This window comes from Canis aureus, chromosome 8 (assembly GCF_053574225.1).
Source record: "Canis aureus isolate CA01 chromosome 8, VMU_Caureus_v.1.0, whole genome shotgun sequence".
Lineage (NCBI taxonomy): Eukaryota > Metazoa > Chordata > Mammalia > Carnivora > Canidae > Canis > Canis aureus.
This window is the reverse complement of record NC_135618.1, coordinates 14,930,975-14,947,265: the sequence shown is the minus strand read 5'-3', so window position 1 is coordinate 14,947,265 and position 16,291 is coordinate 14,930,975. Positions and strand designations below refer to the sequence as shown.

At 39.6% G+C, this 16,291-nt stretch overlaps 1 protein-coding gene and 1 long non-coding RNA gene across 5 annotated transcripts in view; one reads left to right on the top strand and one right to left on the bottom strand.

The window, feature by feature from the left end:
• The window catches only part of LOC144318364 (uncharacterized), a 66,415-nt gene that overhangs the window by 32,602 nt on the left and 17,522 nt on the right, over window positions 1–16,291 (bottom strand). The window lies entirely within an intron of this gene.
• Window positions 1–16,291, top strand: part of DDAH1 (dimethylarginine dimethylaminohydrolase 1) — a 134,372-nt gene that overhangs the window by 104,790 nt on the left and 13,291 nt on the right. The gene's annotated exons all lie outside the window — the stretch shown is intronic.

Here is a 16,291-nt window from a genome sequence, read left to right as displayed (position 1 = left end):
TAATGATTTGTCCAAATCACAGAGCTAGGTCAATAGTGGAAGTCATTGATAATGAAGAAAACCTTCCACTGCTATAGTACTTTATAGTCCAAAGACATTTTCCTTGTCCATAAGAGCCCTGAAAGATGATCAGAATGCTCCATCAGGGCAAAGACCATGACTGTTTTGCTCACCATTTTTCTCCTTTTTGCTTGGTCCATGCTGGGGCCCTTAATAAATATCAGATGAATGATGAATAAATGAGAGAGATGGTATTATTTCCATTTTGCCGATGAGAACTAGATCAAATGACTCATCCCAGGCCACAAGGCTAACACTAAATGGTGGGCTGGATTACTACCTTTTTCTCACAACTTACTAAAGGACCAAAGACAAAAGCTCCTCTCAGCCAAAGAGAGGAAATCTATATGCCCCAAGGCGCACAATTAATTTTTTTGCCCTTTTAAGTCTTTACTCGTCTACCTTAGTGCTAGACTTGGTCCAGTTTGTCTCAGAAGAAATCATTGCCTACCAATTGCTGAGTTTTTCCCCCTTTATTTCCTGCAGCTTCTTCAGCAAGCAATCCTGGCCTTTCCATCTTCTTTTACTCATACTGTATCTTTACTGTATTTCTAGGACTTTTAACAATTGTTGAACCTGTCTCAGAATTTGAATTTGGTGGCTTTTTCTATGTTTCCTTTAGAGAATATCTTTTGTTCTGCTTCATCTGGAAGGCTGTGTTAACTTTCCACATATATGAAAGGTGGTGGTCTTGAAAGAAAATGTTTGATGGATGGTATCACTCAAAGGATCTAGGAGGATTATTTTTCTTCTCAGGGACTAACTGTGGTGTCTCCGTGGCAGCTGGGTTGGTTGGCACATGTCTGAAATAGAGTATAAGGGAAGGAGAGGGCTGAAGCTGGCCTCTGCTGTGCTTTTGTGTTAATTAGCAGATGGGACATCCTCTGGGTAGACAAATTACAAAAAGTAGCCCCATCTGCGATTCTGGATAGACTAGACCCCTAACTCAAATAGCTTGGTCCCTAACTCAGAAATGTCCCTAACTTAAAAAGTCTGGAGAAATTAATGCATAACAAACTAAGAGAGAATACAGTATGGTTAACTAGAAAAACATTATATGAAGTAGCCCTGACTGCTATTCCTAGGATAGGATAGAGCTCCTTGAGGACTAGATATTCAGTGAGAACCTCATGGACAAAAATGGGCTAGATGTGGATCTTAAAGGATTCCCGGTAGGGACACAGTACAGACACAGACTGAGCCAGATACGTACATGAGATTTGAACAAGCTAGTCCAACCAATAAAGAGTTTTCCTGGGGGCTCCTGGAGATATGGCTATATGGAGCAGGTGAAGTCTGAAAAGGTAGCGACTTAAAAGTGAAGAAGAAGATGAATTTATCTCCATGAAGCAGGAGTCTGAACTTCTGAACAGAAGGGTCTGTACTGCTTTAGAGATGTTGGACCACTATTCTTTTGGAAAGAAAGAAGAAAAGAATGAAGGGGGAAGACCCTGCAATCAGAAGAGAGAACAACTGATAATCTGGAAAAAGAAACCCAAGCCAAGTCCCATTGTATGCCTTGGACTTGCCACCATTTCTCCATTCATCTTTCTCATCTCCTCATCAAGTCAGGTCCCCTAGGGTCACATCTTTTAAGGGCATTCTGTGTGGACTTTATAGTCCTCCTTCCTGTAGAGTTTATTTGAGTTAGTGTTAATAATGATGTTCACTCTATACTTGAAACATTCTGTGTCAGAAGCTATAAATAATCCTCACTGACTGCAAAGGTATTCACTCTTTAGAGATCATATTTTCCATCAGCAAATGTGCTTCCTAAACCATGGGCCTGTAGAGTTGGCAAATGCCCACCTGCCATGTTTCTAGCATCAAAAAGGTTTTCTTTTTTTTTTTTTTAAAGATTTTATTTATTTATTCATAGAGACACAGAGAGAGAGAGAGAGAGAGAGGCAGAGACACAGGCAGAGGGAGAAGCAGGCTCCATGCAGAGAGCCTGACCTGGGACTCCATCCAGGGTCTCCAGGATCACGCCCTGGGCTGCAGGCGGCGCTAAACCGCTGCGCCACCGGGGCTGCCCCAAAAAGGTTTTCTTACTTTGTAGTGAAAGCCGAGGAACAAACTGAATGGAAGAATAATGAGATCTCCAAACAGGCATATTCTCAGGTCAGAACTAGGTGGGTTAGTGAAATTCACATTTAATGAGCTGAACTGTTTATGTATTTGAGAACAGCTTTGGCTGTTATATTAGAAAAGTCAATAAAACTGATAGTGTGGTAAGTCCTACTACTAATTTGGATATAATACTGATATAGGTAGGCAGGAAGACAAATGGATAGAGACATATAGATCATTTGCACATAGTGAACACATATAGGTTTTAATTTTTCCATTTTATAAATGAAAATACTGAAATCTGATGAAATAAAATGTTTTGAATACAATCTTCTGGAATCAGATTTCCTTAGTTTTCCTCTCCCCATTTGCCTACCCCACTCCATACTCATTCTTTTACAGTTAGAAAGCTTTTCCCAATTATTTTGCCATAGATTTGTTTCAGCTATGCTTCCTCTTTCTCTGCCCCTCTCTCCAACTACTCACCACCTCTTCCCATTTTTTGCTGTGGTGTCCAGGATCTGACTTGTCAGGAAAGATGTGAGTTTGGTCTCGGATGTCTGTTGTTCCCTTGCAAATCTTTTGATGTCTCTGTGGAGAAACCCATGGCCACTTGGGCATCTCTTGGAAGGGCATTTAAGAGTGGAGGTGAATTGTGCCTTCCTGTGCCACACACTGAGAGCTTGAATATTTCTCACATCTGTCACTGCTTGCTGAATACTTGCCTCCTTCAGAGCCAGAAAACTACTTCTTACATATTCATGCAAAGCTGAGAGCCTAAGGGTTTCTGGAAGCCTTATTGCATTTGAAACACTTTGTAATGGGTTGCAATCGATTCTTGGTTAATGAAGTGGGATCTTATGGAGATAGTCATCATACCTGTCTAGGTTGTAGTAGATTTAATAATGTGTGCATTGTATATTTAAATGAAGTCATCAATCTAGGAAGACTTTAGCGACTCTGCTGAAAAGCCCAGAACATATTTAATACAGAGCACATTTAATACAGAGTATATTTAATGAAGGGAAGGAAGGAAGGAGGGCATATTATTCCTGCAGTTTACTGTTGATACATTCAAGGTACTAGAAGCTAGGTTGATTTGAACAAATACGTAAAGACATTTAACATTAAGTCTTATCCTAGAAATACTATTATCTAAGCAAAATCCATCTTCAGACCAACCTGTCCATTCTATGGTTTTTCCCTCCACACTTCCCATCATTCTGCACATGCCTCTGGGCAACTATACCTTCATCCTGCCCTTCTAGCTATAAACAAAAATAGTGTAAGATTAATTAATTCTTACATGAGCAATAGACCTACTAGTACTCTGGCAGAAGGAATGTTTGCCTTCTCAAAGATGATAAGAGCTCCAGTTGCTGCATAGCTGGAGCTGCTGGTCATAAACATAATTTGAGCAAAAGAAGTCAATCACCAAGAAATATATATTCTATTATTTCATTCATTTAGACAGGAGACAAAACTATGCTGTCAGCAGTCAGAATAGTGGTATTTTAAGGAGTGAGGAAGTCATGATCCCCGGGGCTGCTTTGTATGTTTAATTTTTAAAGTTCACAAAAATATGTATATAATGTATTATTGGAAGTGGGCTGAGATTAATTTACAGAAATAATTTTCCAATAGTGGGGTCTCTCAGACCCCTGCTTTACCTTCTATATGATTCCTATCTTTCCTGCAGACTAATCTGTTTTTTATTTTATTAATTAAAAAAAATAGACAAACTTTGTACCCCTTGAGTAACATCTCCTCATTTCCCTCCCCCCTCAGCCCTTATACACCTGAAATATATATAAGTTTTAATTGTCAGTTATACCTCCGTAAAGTTGGGGAGGCAAAGACACAGCAAAGAGTAGATTTGCACCACATCCCATCCATTTTTTCCTCGATCCATTCCAAAATCGACTTCCTTTCCAGGAACCTGGATTAATTACATGCACTCTGTCACAGGACGACAGACTCTAATTCCTACCTTCTGGAGGGACTCACTGTATTGATTTTTAACTCAATCTCTCCTTGATAGCATTCAGTCCTCTAGTCAATTAGGAGGGGGAAAAGAAAGGAAGGAAGGAAGACAAAGGGAGGGAGGCAGAGAAGGAGGGAAGGGGTGGGGGAGTAACATTTAGCCAAAACTTTCCCCAAACTAATCAGATGAGGCAGCTCTGAGCTAGAGGGGCTGCGTTGCTGACAAGCCAGGGGACTATGCCATCTGTGAACCAGGCAGGAAGAAGAGCGCTCGCACCTTCCTAACCCTTCGCAGAAACCAGTTCTTTTCTCCTTTTGCCATCTGCAATTTTGTTTATTGGCCTCTTTTTAGATTAATAATTCTATTCTTTTGTATCACAATGAATTATTATTTTAAAATGCTTTCGACAGGAGTACTAAAAGGATGTGGTAAGAAAAGAATTATGAGATCACCACTCCTTTTTTTTGTCTTTGTCATGTAAATGGAGCTGAAATCTAGTGCGTGGATTCCAGTAGAGTTGTAATTTTAAATTATGATGCTCATAATGTATCTTGATGGAAATATCTTTTGGTTTCTTATCTACTTCCTGAAATAACTAACTGCATTTGTAAGATTCCTTGAATGAGGACATGGGCTACTTTGCAGCTAATTTAAATTGCATAGCACGAGGCATGTTTTTTTCTTTTGAATGACTAACTATATAATAGAGGTCACTCAGACAGTATTTCCTCTCATTTTGACTCAGCTTCAGCATTGATTTTATGTCCAAAAATGTCCATGTTATTTTATAGATGGTCATATAAAGGAAGAACATGGAAAAACCCTTAATATGTTTGAATTTTGTATGTTTTTTAATTGCCTGGAATTTCCTTTGATGACAACTGGAACAACAAATAGCAAAAACCAAAAGATAGAATGAGAGCTAACTAGTATCAACAGAGTGATTGAAATGGAAAAATAAAGACTCTGCATTTCTAGTTGTTGTTGTCAAAGTGAATTACAGTGTATAGCCACAAGATTTCCCACTTTGGGTCCCTACCAAATATGAAATGCATGCTGACAATCCCACTGTAGGTTTAATTTAGTCTTATTATTTGGTTGTCTGTTCCAGTTGTATTTACCAGAGCCACAAAACAATGATTTTTTTTTAAATATCTACCATGCCTGAATTAAGAAATTAACAGAAAACCAAATAGTCTCTGAGTTTGTAACAACTGTTTATGCTTCTTTTCCTGGCAGCAGTTGCCTTATCTGACGATATTCCCAGAGCTGGATGCCAACAAGGCTAGGGTGGCCAAAATAAAATACTTTGGCATGATAGAGCCATAAATAATCTGAAGCTGTGAGACCAAAACAGCCATGCTGAATTTCAGTCCTAGTTCCAAGGCAGGAAGAAGGTAAAATTGGCCAAGTAGGAGAAAGGGAATAATAATAGGGTTTTTATTCTCTTGAGCTTTCAAGAAAACTTCAGAGAAAAAAGAGGAAGAAATTACATTTAAAGTACTATTTATTCTGTCCATTAAATGATGGGACATTGAAAAATATTCAACAGACTTTATGGGATGTTATAGAGGGAATTCAAGCATATGTTGGGTAACCAAACAAATGGTCTTTGAATGAGCCTTTGAATCCAAGACTCTTACTTACCCAGGGAAAGGCCTAAGTGACCTTAAATCAGTGGTTTTTAATGAGAGGCGGCATAAAACTACCTGAGGAACTTTCTGAAAACACACTACCAGGAACCTAACTCAGAAAATCCTAATGTTCTGGGTCTGGGATCACTTCTGCATTTTTGAAAAGCTCCACAGGTAATTCTGCCTCCCAGGTTTTCTGCAACTTCCAAAAGCACCTAGAATCCTGAATAATACACACCCGAAGAAGCCAACCACTATACATTATGGGTACAAAACTATGTATTTCCAAGTAGCAATAAAAATAGAGAAAATGTCATGATTAAAGCCATCAAAAGCTAAAAACTCCTTACCTTTTTGCTGCCTAGAGTTCAACATTATATAACTTAAAAAATAATAGCCAACTGGGTAATAACTTGGATGCCATCATTTAATCCATTTGATGGATGCTAAAATTCCTTATGAAAATATTCCAAGTAGGGATCCCTGGGTGGCGCAGCGGTTTGGCGCCTGCCTTTGGTCCAGGGCGCGATCCTGGAGACCCGGGATCGAATCCCACGTCGGGCTCCCGGTGCATGGAGCCTGCTTCTCCCTCTGCCTGTGTCTGCCTCTCTCTCTCCCTCTCTCTCTCTCTCTCTCTCTGTGACTATCATAAATAAAAAATAAAAATTTAAAAAAAAATTAAAAAAAAAAAAAAAAGAAAATATTCCAAGTGACCAAAAAATTGCTGTTATCATTTTCTAAGGACAGGATATTTGCATTTGACTCATGTTCTTACACCCTCTCCCCCAAAACACGCGCGTGTGTGCACACACACACGCACAGAAAAGTCTGACAGGACTGCAGGTGTGAAGATTAGTGCCAAAGAGACAAAAAGGTTGAACTTCACACCATTACTGATATTAGAGAAGAACTTAGCTTTAAATATAATCATATGTTGATTCTAGTAAAGAAGCATAGTTGTCTAAAGAGCCAAAATGGCAATGAGGGCTAAGCAGATAACTTAGAATCCTAGTTCATGGGTTGTCATTCTGGGTCTACCACCAGCTTCCCCTGTACTCAGTCTCATCCTGAACAAACAAAGATAGATCAGCCTCACTAGGAAATGAGAGCTTCCTTTCTTCTCATCAGAAATTTCAGGATGAGCAGTTAAGGTGAAGGACTGTGTCTTGAACATGTGGATGTACAAACACCTGGCAAAAAGTAGCAACCATTTAATTTAGAAGTGGAGCTTCTAAAGCCTCTCATTACTATCCCCTTTGCACAAAGTCTTCTTAAAAGGCAATAGAAAAAATAAAACAGGCGATCGAAACAGATGAGCTTGAAGCTTGAGCTTCCTGAGCATTATCCAGCAATATTCTTTATTGCTGGATACTCTATGAAAGATACTATCTCAAGCACAGGGGACCTTAAGATGAGTGGGAAACAGTCTTTGCCCTCAAGGTGCCTCCTGCTGAATTGAAGAAACAGGACAGGACATTAAAATAAATAGTGCACAGGGGGATCCCTGGGTGGCTCAGTGGTTTGGCGCCTGCCTTTGGCCCAGGGCGGGATCCTGGAGTCCCGGGATTGAGTCCCGCTTCAGGCTCCCGGCATGGAGCCTGCTTCTCCCTCTGCCTGTGTCTCTGCCCCTCTCTCTCTCTCTCTCTCTATCATAAATAAATAAATCTTAAATAAATAAATAAATAAATAAATAAATAAATAAATAGTGCACAGTGTAACACAAGATAAATGACTAATAGATGAGGGAACTCTAGAAGAGATAGGAGTTCTGAGGAGGGAGTGATCCCAGGAGATAGGAATCCAAGTCCGAGTGGACCAGAGTGAAGAACAAGCCTGTCATAGAGGAGGAATGGTTATTACAAATAGGACAAGTGGGGGAATATCTATTTTTATAATCAATAGATGATGGCTGGAGCAAGGGCTGAGTACAGGAAAAAAAGTTAAGGTTCCGGAAATAAGTTGAGGCTGGTGCAAAGGCCAAGGAATGAGGGTTTTCTTGTCCGCAGGCTGTGGGGAGGCACTCATAATTTTTTAGCCGAGGTATAAAAGTTGAAGGTGGTATTTTAGAACAAATCTATCTGGCAGTATGCCCATAATGATTTAACAGGCATAAAGATTAGGAGTAATAAAATTAGTTAGGTGCCATCACGCAGTCCAGAAATAAAGAAGAGAAGAGTCTGGGCTAGAGAAGTAGTCGTGAAAATAGAGAGGGCCGTGCAGGAGCGGAGTTCCATTTAGAGTAGTAACAGAACACTGTGACTGAGGGATTTGAGGGGCATGGGAGAAAAAAGGAGCAGATCAGCACTTTGACAGATATTTATAGAACCCCTGTTCTGTGCTAGGCCTTGTACTAGGTCCTAGGGGACAGTGATGAACAAAATGACTTCAGAAATGACTACCAGATGGTGACTTTGGTGGAATTTTTGCAAAAGAGTTCCACTCTCCCTGTCACCATGAACTCAGTCCTCCCCATCTACACAGGAACAAACCATAGAAAATCTGTGGGCAAAAGTATGTTGCTGGATTTCGCTGACCTAGATTCACATTTTGGGAACTGAGCTAGACGGAGACATATTCAACTGACAGTGGCTCGGGTAGACATCCCCTGTCTAAGCCTGTAGGACACTAACGGGGTTGGCTCCCATTTCAGTTTCCATTGGCAGCAGTCAGTGGCTCATCCAAATTTGGAGTCTCTGTCCTTTACTCTTTTCTGTTTATTTTTTATTATCTTTATCTATTCATCCTAAAGGCACACCAAAAAAATCACTTTAACATTTGCATGCCCTCCATCTCCAACAGTGTCCTATTGTTTTTTGGCTGAATTGAGTTGGCAGAAGACTGTCCACCCCCGGCCAAAAAAAAAAAAAAAAAAAAAAAACCAGGATGATTATCATGTCGTGGGCTGAAAGTGTGCATCACAGCATGACCTACATGACTCTCTCGGCCATGCCAACACCAATACCCTTGATGTTGAAGGGATTAGGAAATGTATCAGTTGAGCTAGAGGGAGGATGGTTGAGTTTTGGGTTACTGTTTCTCCATGGAAATCACATGTATTAAATGCCTTAGGTGTTGATGAGTATCCTATTGCTTGGCTGAAAGTTAATAAAGCATATGGTAAAACATAGACCCTAAAGAGTGACATTTCCACTATAAATTATTTGCTAGTCTCTAGGGGAACCATCCATACTACCTCATACAATACCAGAATTTGGGCCATCCATAGAAATAATCACATGTAAGAGAAACAAATTAAATTTGCTACCACCTTCCTGCAAAACTATTCCACTAGTATTTTTACCCTGCTATTAATAATCACTTACTGGTGTGCCTGGGTGGCTCAGTTGGTTAAGCATCTGACTCTTGGGTTTGGATCGGGTCCTGATCTCGTAGCTCATGAGATCGAGCCCCACGTCAGGCTCTGTGCTCAGCAGGAGTCTGCTTGGATATTCTCTCCCTCTGCTCCTTCTTCCCCTCTCACTCATTCACTCTCTCTCTCTCAAATAAATAAATCTTTAAAAAAATAATCACTATCTTCCCTTGTTTTTATCTTTTAAATGTCATGTTTGTCCAGCAGTCTTCTTTTTTTTAAAGATTTTATTCATTTATTTGAGAGAGAGAAAGCACAAGCAGGAGGAACAGCAGGCAGAGGGAGACGCAGGCCCCTCACTAAGCAGGGCACAGGATGTGAGGCTCAGTCCCAGGACCCTGAGATCATGGCAGACACTTAACTGACTGAGCCACCCAGGCGTCCCACTCCAGCAGTCTTTAAGAATATTTCTAAATCACGGGATCCCTGGGTGGCGCAGCGGTTTGGCACCTGCCTTTGGCCCAGGGCGCGATCCTGGAGACCCAGGATCGAATCCCACATCGGGCTCCCAGTGCATGGAGCCTGCTTCTCCCTCTGCCTGTGTCTCTGCCTCTCTCTCTCTCTCTCTGTGACTATCATAAATAAATAAAAAAAAAAATTAAAAAAAAAAAAAAGAATATTTCTAAATCTGCTTTTCATTGATGGTCACTGGATGCTGCAGTTGGGTCCTACTGTTACTCAAACACTGTCCATAGATGTTTAAAAAAAAAAAAAAAAAGGAAGCTTTGCAGATATACTACAATGGCCATTCCCTTTTAATCTCCTTCTGAAGTGAGATTAAGTTCAAGCTATGACCACATATTCAGAGGTGACTCATCATATAGATATTCAACCAAAAAAAAAGCCAATTGGAAGCTAAGTGAAAGATGTTGAGTCTATTGCATTTTATGCACATTTTCCCCTCACTCATTTGTTTTTATATTCACACTCTGGCAAGTGATAAGAGCTCAGTATGGCTCAATATGCAACTACTAGTAGTTGTAATATCAGTAGCAGTAATAATACCTTTTAGGTGTAAAAATCATGTTAATTTAATTTGAGAAGTCTAAGTGATTTTCAAATTTTAGTGTTACCCAAGAATCACATTTGAAATACACATCACATTCCTCAGATTCCCCAGGAGAAACTCTGATTCAACAAGACTGGGATGGAGCCCAGGTACCATGGCATGATTTGGTTGCAGGTAATACATAGATCACACTGTGAGAAGCATTGGCTCTGTCTGGAATTCACCAGATAGCAGTTCCTACAGTGGCATATGATGGCAGGGGGAGAAAATTCATTCTAAAAGTAAATTGCTATGGCCTTGAACTAAAATGCCACCTACTATCATTCAGAATAATATCATACTGAGTAAAATAACTGGCACTTCAGAGAAATAGCTCTTATGTGAAAGAAAACAATGCAGAACTCCACCAGACTTTTGAAATACAAATGCTTATGAAGAACTCACTTTTCTCTAAAATGCTGTGCCTTTTTAGGGGGAAATGCTTACAGAATAAAAGACACATATCATGTGTTCCATCTCTGTCTGTTGATAACACTTGTATATTAAAAACATGTATCTAAAGTGAGTTATTGCTCTAATTCTCATTAGGCACATAGGCCATCAGACTTGAATAGAAAAGTCTACATTTCTTCTACAGTCTGACATCCTATGGCTTGAAAATAAACATGTTACTAAGTTCTTCAAGTAGGACAGGGCACCTGGGAGGCTCACTCAGTTAAGCATCTGCCTTTGGCTCAGGTCATGATCTTGGAATCTCGGGATCTCAGGATCTTGGAATTAAGCCCCACATTGGGCTCGCTGCTTAGTGGGGAGTCTGCTTCCCCCTCTGCCCCACTCATGCTGGTGCTCTCTCTCTCTCTTGCTCAGTCTCTCTCAAACAAAAATCTTAAAAAAAAAAATCTTAATAAATAAATAAACTTTTCAAGTAGGAATAGTGAAAGGAGGAGGAAAATCCAGATCTCTATTTGGGTAAGAAATTTGTCTGGTCCCATTCCTGAACTTGTTAGGAAGAATTTGAAAAGGACCTCTGGAGAGCAACCAAAGCTGATCAAAGTCTGACATTCCGTGGCCAGTGTTGATTACACAGAAGGGTATGACCCAAGTGTTGATGGGCAACTTCTCTTTGCTAATTAAGTGTGTCTTACAAGAAATTGCATTAGGAGATTTTAGGAGGATTTTAAGATTATTGAATGCTGAAATGCAGTGCTAAAAAGCATTCATTCATTCAACATTCAGCAAATATGTATTGACCATCTACCACACACCAAGCACTGCTGCAAAGCACTGCACAAAGGGTGTAACTGTACCTCCCTGGAAGCTTTTAAATAATTTTTCCTTTTGGAATGACTTGGATACCTTGACTTCATTGGATTCAAACAGTATGTCAATCACCTAAGGAATCAAAATATATATAATGGCAATGTAAAAATATGTATTACTTTCTTAAACCGTTGATGAATGTCAACTGGTCTTTTTCCAACTTCTTATTCTACCCTTCCTTTTTATTGAACCTTGAGTTTCACTTTTTAAAAGATTTCATTTATTTATTTGCAAGAGCGCACATGCATGAGAGGCAGGAGGGGTAGGGGGAGATGGAGAAACAGGCCCTCACTGCTGGGTTCGATCCCGGGACCTCAGGATCAGGACCAGATCTAAAGGCAGACTCTTAACCAACGGAGCCCCCCGGGTGCCTGGAACCTTGAGTTTTAAATGAGCATGTTGCCACTTTGAATAAACCCCACATTTCTCAGCTTCCTTTTTACTAAGTATAATAATGAGAACTAAGTATTGCCAATGAGATAAAAGTAGAAGTGCTAGGTATGAAATCCAGGACTTGGACTGAAAAGGAGCAATTATACCTTTTCCCCCTTCCTGAATCTTGCTGCTTGAAAAAAGGATGTGATGGTTGGCACACCAGAGCTATTTTATACCATGAAGACAAGGGTGCGCTATACCCTAAGTATAGCAGAGCAAAAAGCTAGGACTCTGGACTCCTGATGACTGTCAAGTGACTACACTGACTATGACCTCAAAACTCCTCTCACATGAGACAGAAATAAACTTTTTTGAAAGTCATTTGGGGGGGGGGCAAGAGGGCAGATAGTTTCTATTATAGCCAAATTTAGTCTATTATAGCCAAATTTAGATAAAGCCTATTTGTCTGCATTAGGCATTAAGAGAAAAACTCAATTCAAGCTGCCAAAACAATGGAGATTTATTGGTCCATGTAGTTCTAAAGTCATTCAGACTTTACAGTAAGTTTGATTGATCTGCTCAATGATGCCATCAAAGAATCAGATTCTTCTGTGTCTCTTCTCCACCTAACACAGATGCATGTCAGCATAACGCTGGCTCTTAATCAGGGCAGCACAGTGACCACCAGCAGCTTCTGACGACATGCTTGCACACCTATAGTCAGGGAGGGGGACATTAACCTTCTCAGAAAAGTAAGGAAACCTCTTTCAGATCTTGTCTATTCTTATTAGTCTGAATTGGCCATCTGCCCATCTTTAAACCACCTACTATAACCAAGGGGTGAATTACACCAGAGATCCAGTTTCCTGATTGCATGGAGGCATGCTGGGGCACTGCAGCAAACTCTCAGGAGCACCATGGCCTATTTTAACATTTCAAAAATAGCACAGATATACCTGTCAGATAACATACACAGTTCTACTGTTGGCTTGTTTGGACCTAAATTAAATACTAAATAAGCAAAAGTGTTATGGTTCTTTGGGGGGTAGTGGGGGCAGTGAGGAGGGGAGTTGTATTTTGTTTATTTATTTTGGTTTTGGTGTGGTTTGGTTGGTCTCAAGACACCATGAAAATATTACTGAGACACCATTGGCTCTGTGAACCAAGAAAGGAACCTCAGGCCTATAGTCTGGTGGAATTAACTTCCTCCCATTACGTGGGCTACACAGGGCAGTGTAGATATACAAATGAGAAGTGAGGCAGTTACTAAGAAAGCAGAGAATTGGTGTGGAGGAAGGAACCACAATATTCACCAGACCCTGAGAAGAACTAAACCCTGAATCACAATTAGGGAGGGAATTGTCTTTGTTTATGAAAATACAACAGGTCCTTTGGGGTGAAAGGTGCCGTCCTTGAAAGCTTCTGAGCAGACAATACAGCAAAAGAGAAAGCAAAAATGTCCTTTGTTAGAAGCACTAGGAACATGGAGATGGAGAGAGAAGAGAAAAACAGAGTTTTTCTGAGAAGAGGCCTCAGCCACAAGACAGGCTTGTCAAGTCTTTGAAGGACACCAGCATTCTGTATTCAATTTTAAGTGTTCATATTACTGCAATATGTCGACCTGCCAAACATGAGAAAAAACTATTACCCTATGTGAATAGGGTTTTTTGAGACAATCAAAGAAAGACTGAAGTCCCTGCCTATGTTGAAGGGTTTAGAAGAAGGATAGCACCTGTAAAATAACTATGTCTTTGAATGGATCAAATTCACTGGAAACTGGGACCAGAGATAACATGAAAATATAAACCTCCTCCCCCTCTCCCACTCTTTACTTCCAAGATTGGTAGAAATTATGGAGAGGGCACAAAATAGTCATTCTTAATCCTGTCTACATATTAGAGTTAAAAGGGGAGGGGCAAGATGTTTAAAAAGAAATACTGATGTTTTGTCTTACTCTAGACCAAGTAAATAAAAAGAAAATCTCAATGGTTGGGACCCAAAAATCTGTACTTTTTAAAAAGCTCCCCGGATGATTTTAGTCTTGTAGCTGTGGTTGAGAACCACTGGCCTAGGATATTACACAAATCAAAGAATAGAGGTACAAGACATTCTTAGTTAGATCTTGAAGAGTAGAGAGACCCCTTAAAGTGGAGGTGGAGGAGGGGGTCAGGGAGGAGTTGACATTGTTCCTTCTTGTCCCATCAAATTCTCTCCTCCAAATTAATATCAGTAAAGAAGCCTGGACTGAGTCAGGAGAGCTAAGATCTGGTCCTCATTTTGCAGTTCACTAACTTTCTATGCTTTTAGCTAAGTCAATTAACTTTTCATCTCTGAATCTCTGTAAAAGAGAAGTGGGCTCAATAATTTCCAAATTCGTGCCTCATTCTCAAACTTACAATTCTTAGTAATCTATAAAATGAGATCACTTCCTCAGCTGCTTGGAGTACTTAGTCAACATTTACTGTCTAACACTAGCAAAGACCATATCGAGAAAGAAACCAAGGTTTCTCACCAACCCCACTTCAAAACATAAAATTTGAAATGCAGAAAGCCAGGTAACTCCCCACACAAGAGCAAGCAAGGTGAAGATGTCTGTTTTCTTCATTAGCCATGGTTTGGTTGTGATCATTTACAGGGTATTTCAGTTTCTGGGAAAAGATATATGGGGACAACAGCTGTTTTCTTAAACACTTTGCACTTTCTCTTCAGGGCTCTTGATAATTCAGAGGAAGAATAGAAGAGTAAATAGTATACTTATTTGGAAACTTGATTTCTTTCTTTTTCTGGTTGTTTTTCCTTCTCCTTCCCATAAATATCTGCTCTTCTCCTAAAATATAAATAAATTTGATGACTTTCTCCTAAAAACAATGGTTTTCAACCAGAAGCAACTTTGCCCCCCAGGGGACATTTGGTAATGTCTGGAGATATTTTTGTTACAACATGCAGGAGGTGGGGGGAAATGGATGCTACTGGCATGTAGTACATAGAGACCAGGGATGCTGCTAAACAGCCTACAATGCACAGGACAGCCCTAATAACAAAGAGTTATCTAGTCTAAAATATCAATAGTGCTGAGGTTAAGAAACCCAGTCCTAAAATATGAATGAGATTTGTCAGCCTTGTTTCACAGAAATATTAATTTCTGAGCATATCATAGTTAAGGTGCTTATATCCTTGATTAGGGTCAGCAGTGACTCCTGAACATCAAGTAGCCCATGCCAGCAAGAGTGCTTTCAGAAGACAGGAATTAAATATCTATATACAGGGGCACCTGGGTGGCTCAGTCGGTTAAGCAACTGCCTTCTGTTTAGAGTCATGATTCCAAGGTCCTGGGACTGATCCCCTCTTCAGGCTCCCTGCTCAGTGGGGAGTCTGCTTCTCCCTCTCCCTCTGCTTACTGCTCCCCCACTTGTGCTCTCTCCCTCTGTCAAATAAATAAATAAAATCTTTTTTAAAAAATAGCTAATATAGTCCCAATATTTATTAGATTTTTGTGTAACATTTTCAGGTATTGAAACTACTTAGTATACTTGGACGAAAATGAAATAAATGTAAGAGAATCACAGAAATTGAGTAACAAGGCCACATATAATTACACCTAGAGATTTTCATTACCAGCCTTTGAGGGAAGTGGAACTGGGGCCTCTGAACTGCTATGTTCAGGTTCCTTTACTGACAAATTCAGAGCGGGTAAATAGATTTGTTCTGAGTGTGTGTGTTTTAAGAAAAGATCTGAAAAACTCATATCAAACTTTGAATAGTGGTTACCATAGGGAAAGGGAGAAGAGAGAAGAATAAGATGGAATAGAGAGGGGAGGAAGAAGACTTCAATGATTAAAAATCAGCTTTATTGAAATATAATTTCCATATAATAGCACTTTATTTCCATATAATTCACACTTTAAATGTACAATTCAAGGAGTTTTGACAAAGGTATATAGTTGTTTTAAGTCCAATAGAACTTTAACTTTTTGTAGTTTAATCTTTTGTAAGAAGCTTATGTTTTGTAATTTTGTTTATAATTTGTTTTTTTGTTTATAATTTAAAAACATCTTTTTAGAAGAATTGTCTGAAATTATATACTCCTACCTTACCCCATTTTGTAAGGGTGGCTTACAAAGATGCATGAAAGATAGCAAAATAACCAGAAATAAAAGGATAAGATGATTTGAAAGGAAAACAATGATTTAAATTGGAGCCAAGAGGTCTCTGGTGGCTCAGTCAGTTAAGCATCTGACTCTTGATCTCTGCTCAGGTCTTGATCTCAGGGTCATGAGTTCAAGCCCATATTTGGGCTCCATGCTGGATGCAGTCTGCTTAAAAAAAAAAGAAAGAAAGAAAAGAAAAGAAAAAAAAAAGATTAAATTGGAACCAAGTTTAAGAGTGCAAACTATGGATTCTCATTTTTTCCTTTACACATACGACAATCAGACTTGAAGCTTCCAGTTAGTGTGAAAAGGGTTTCCCTT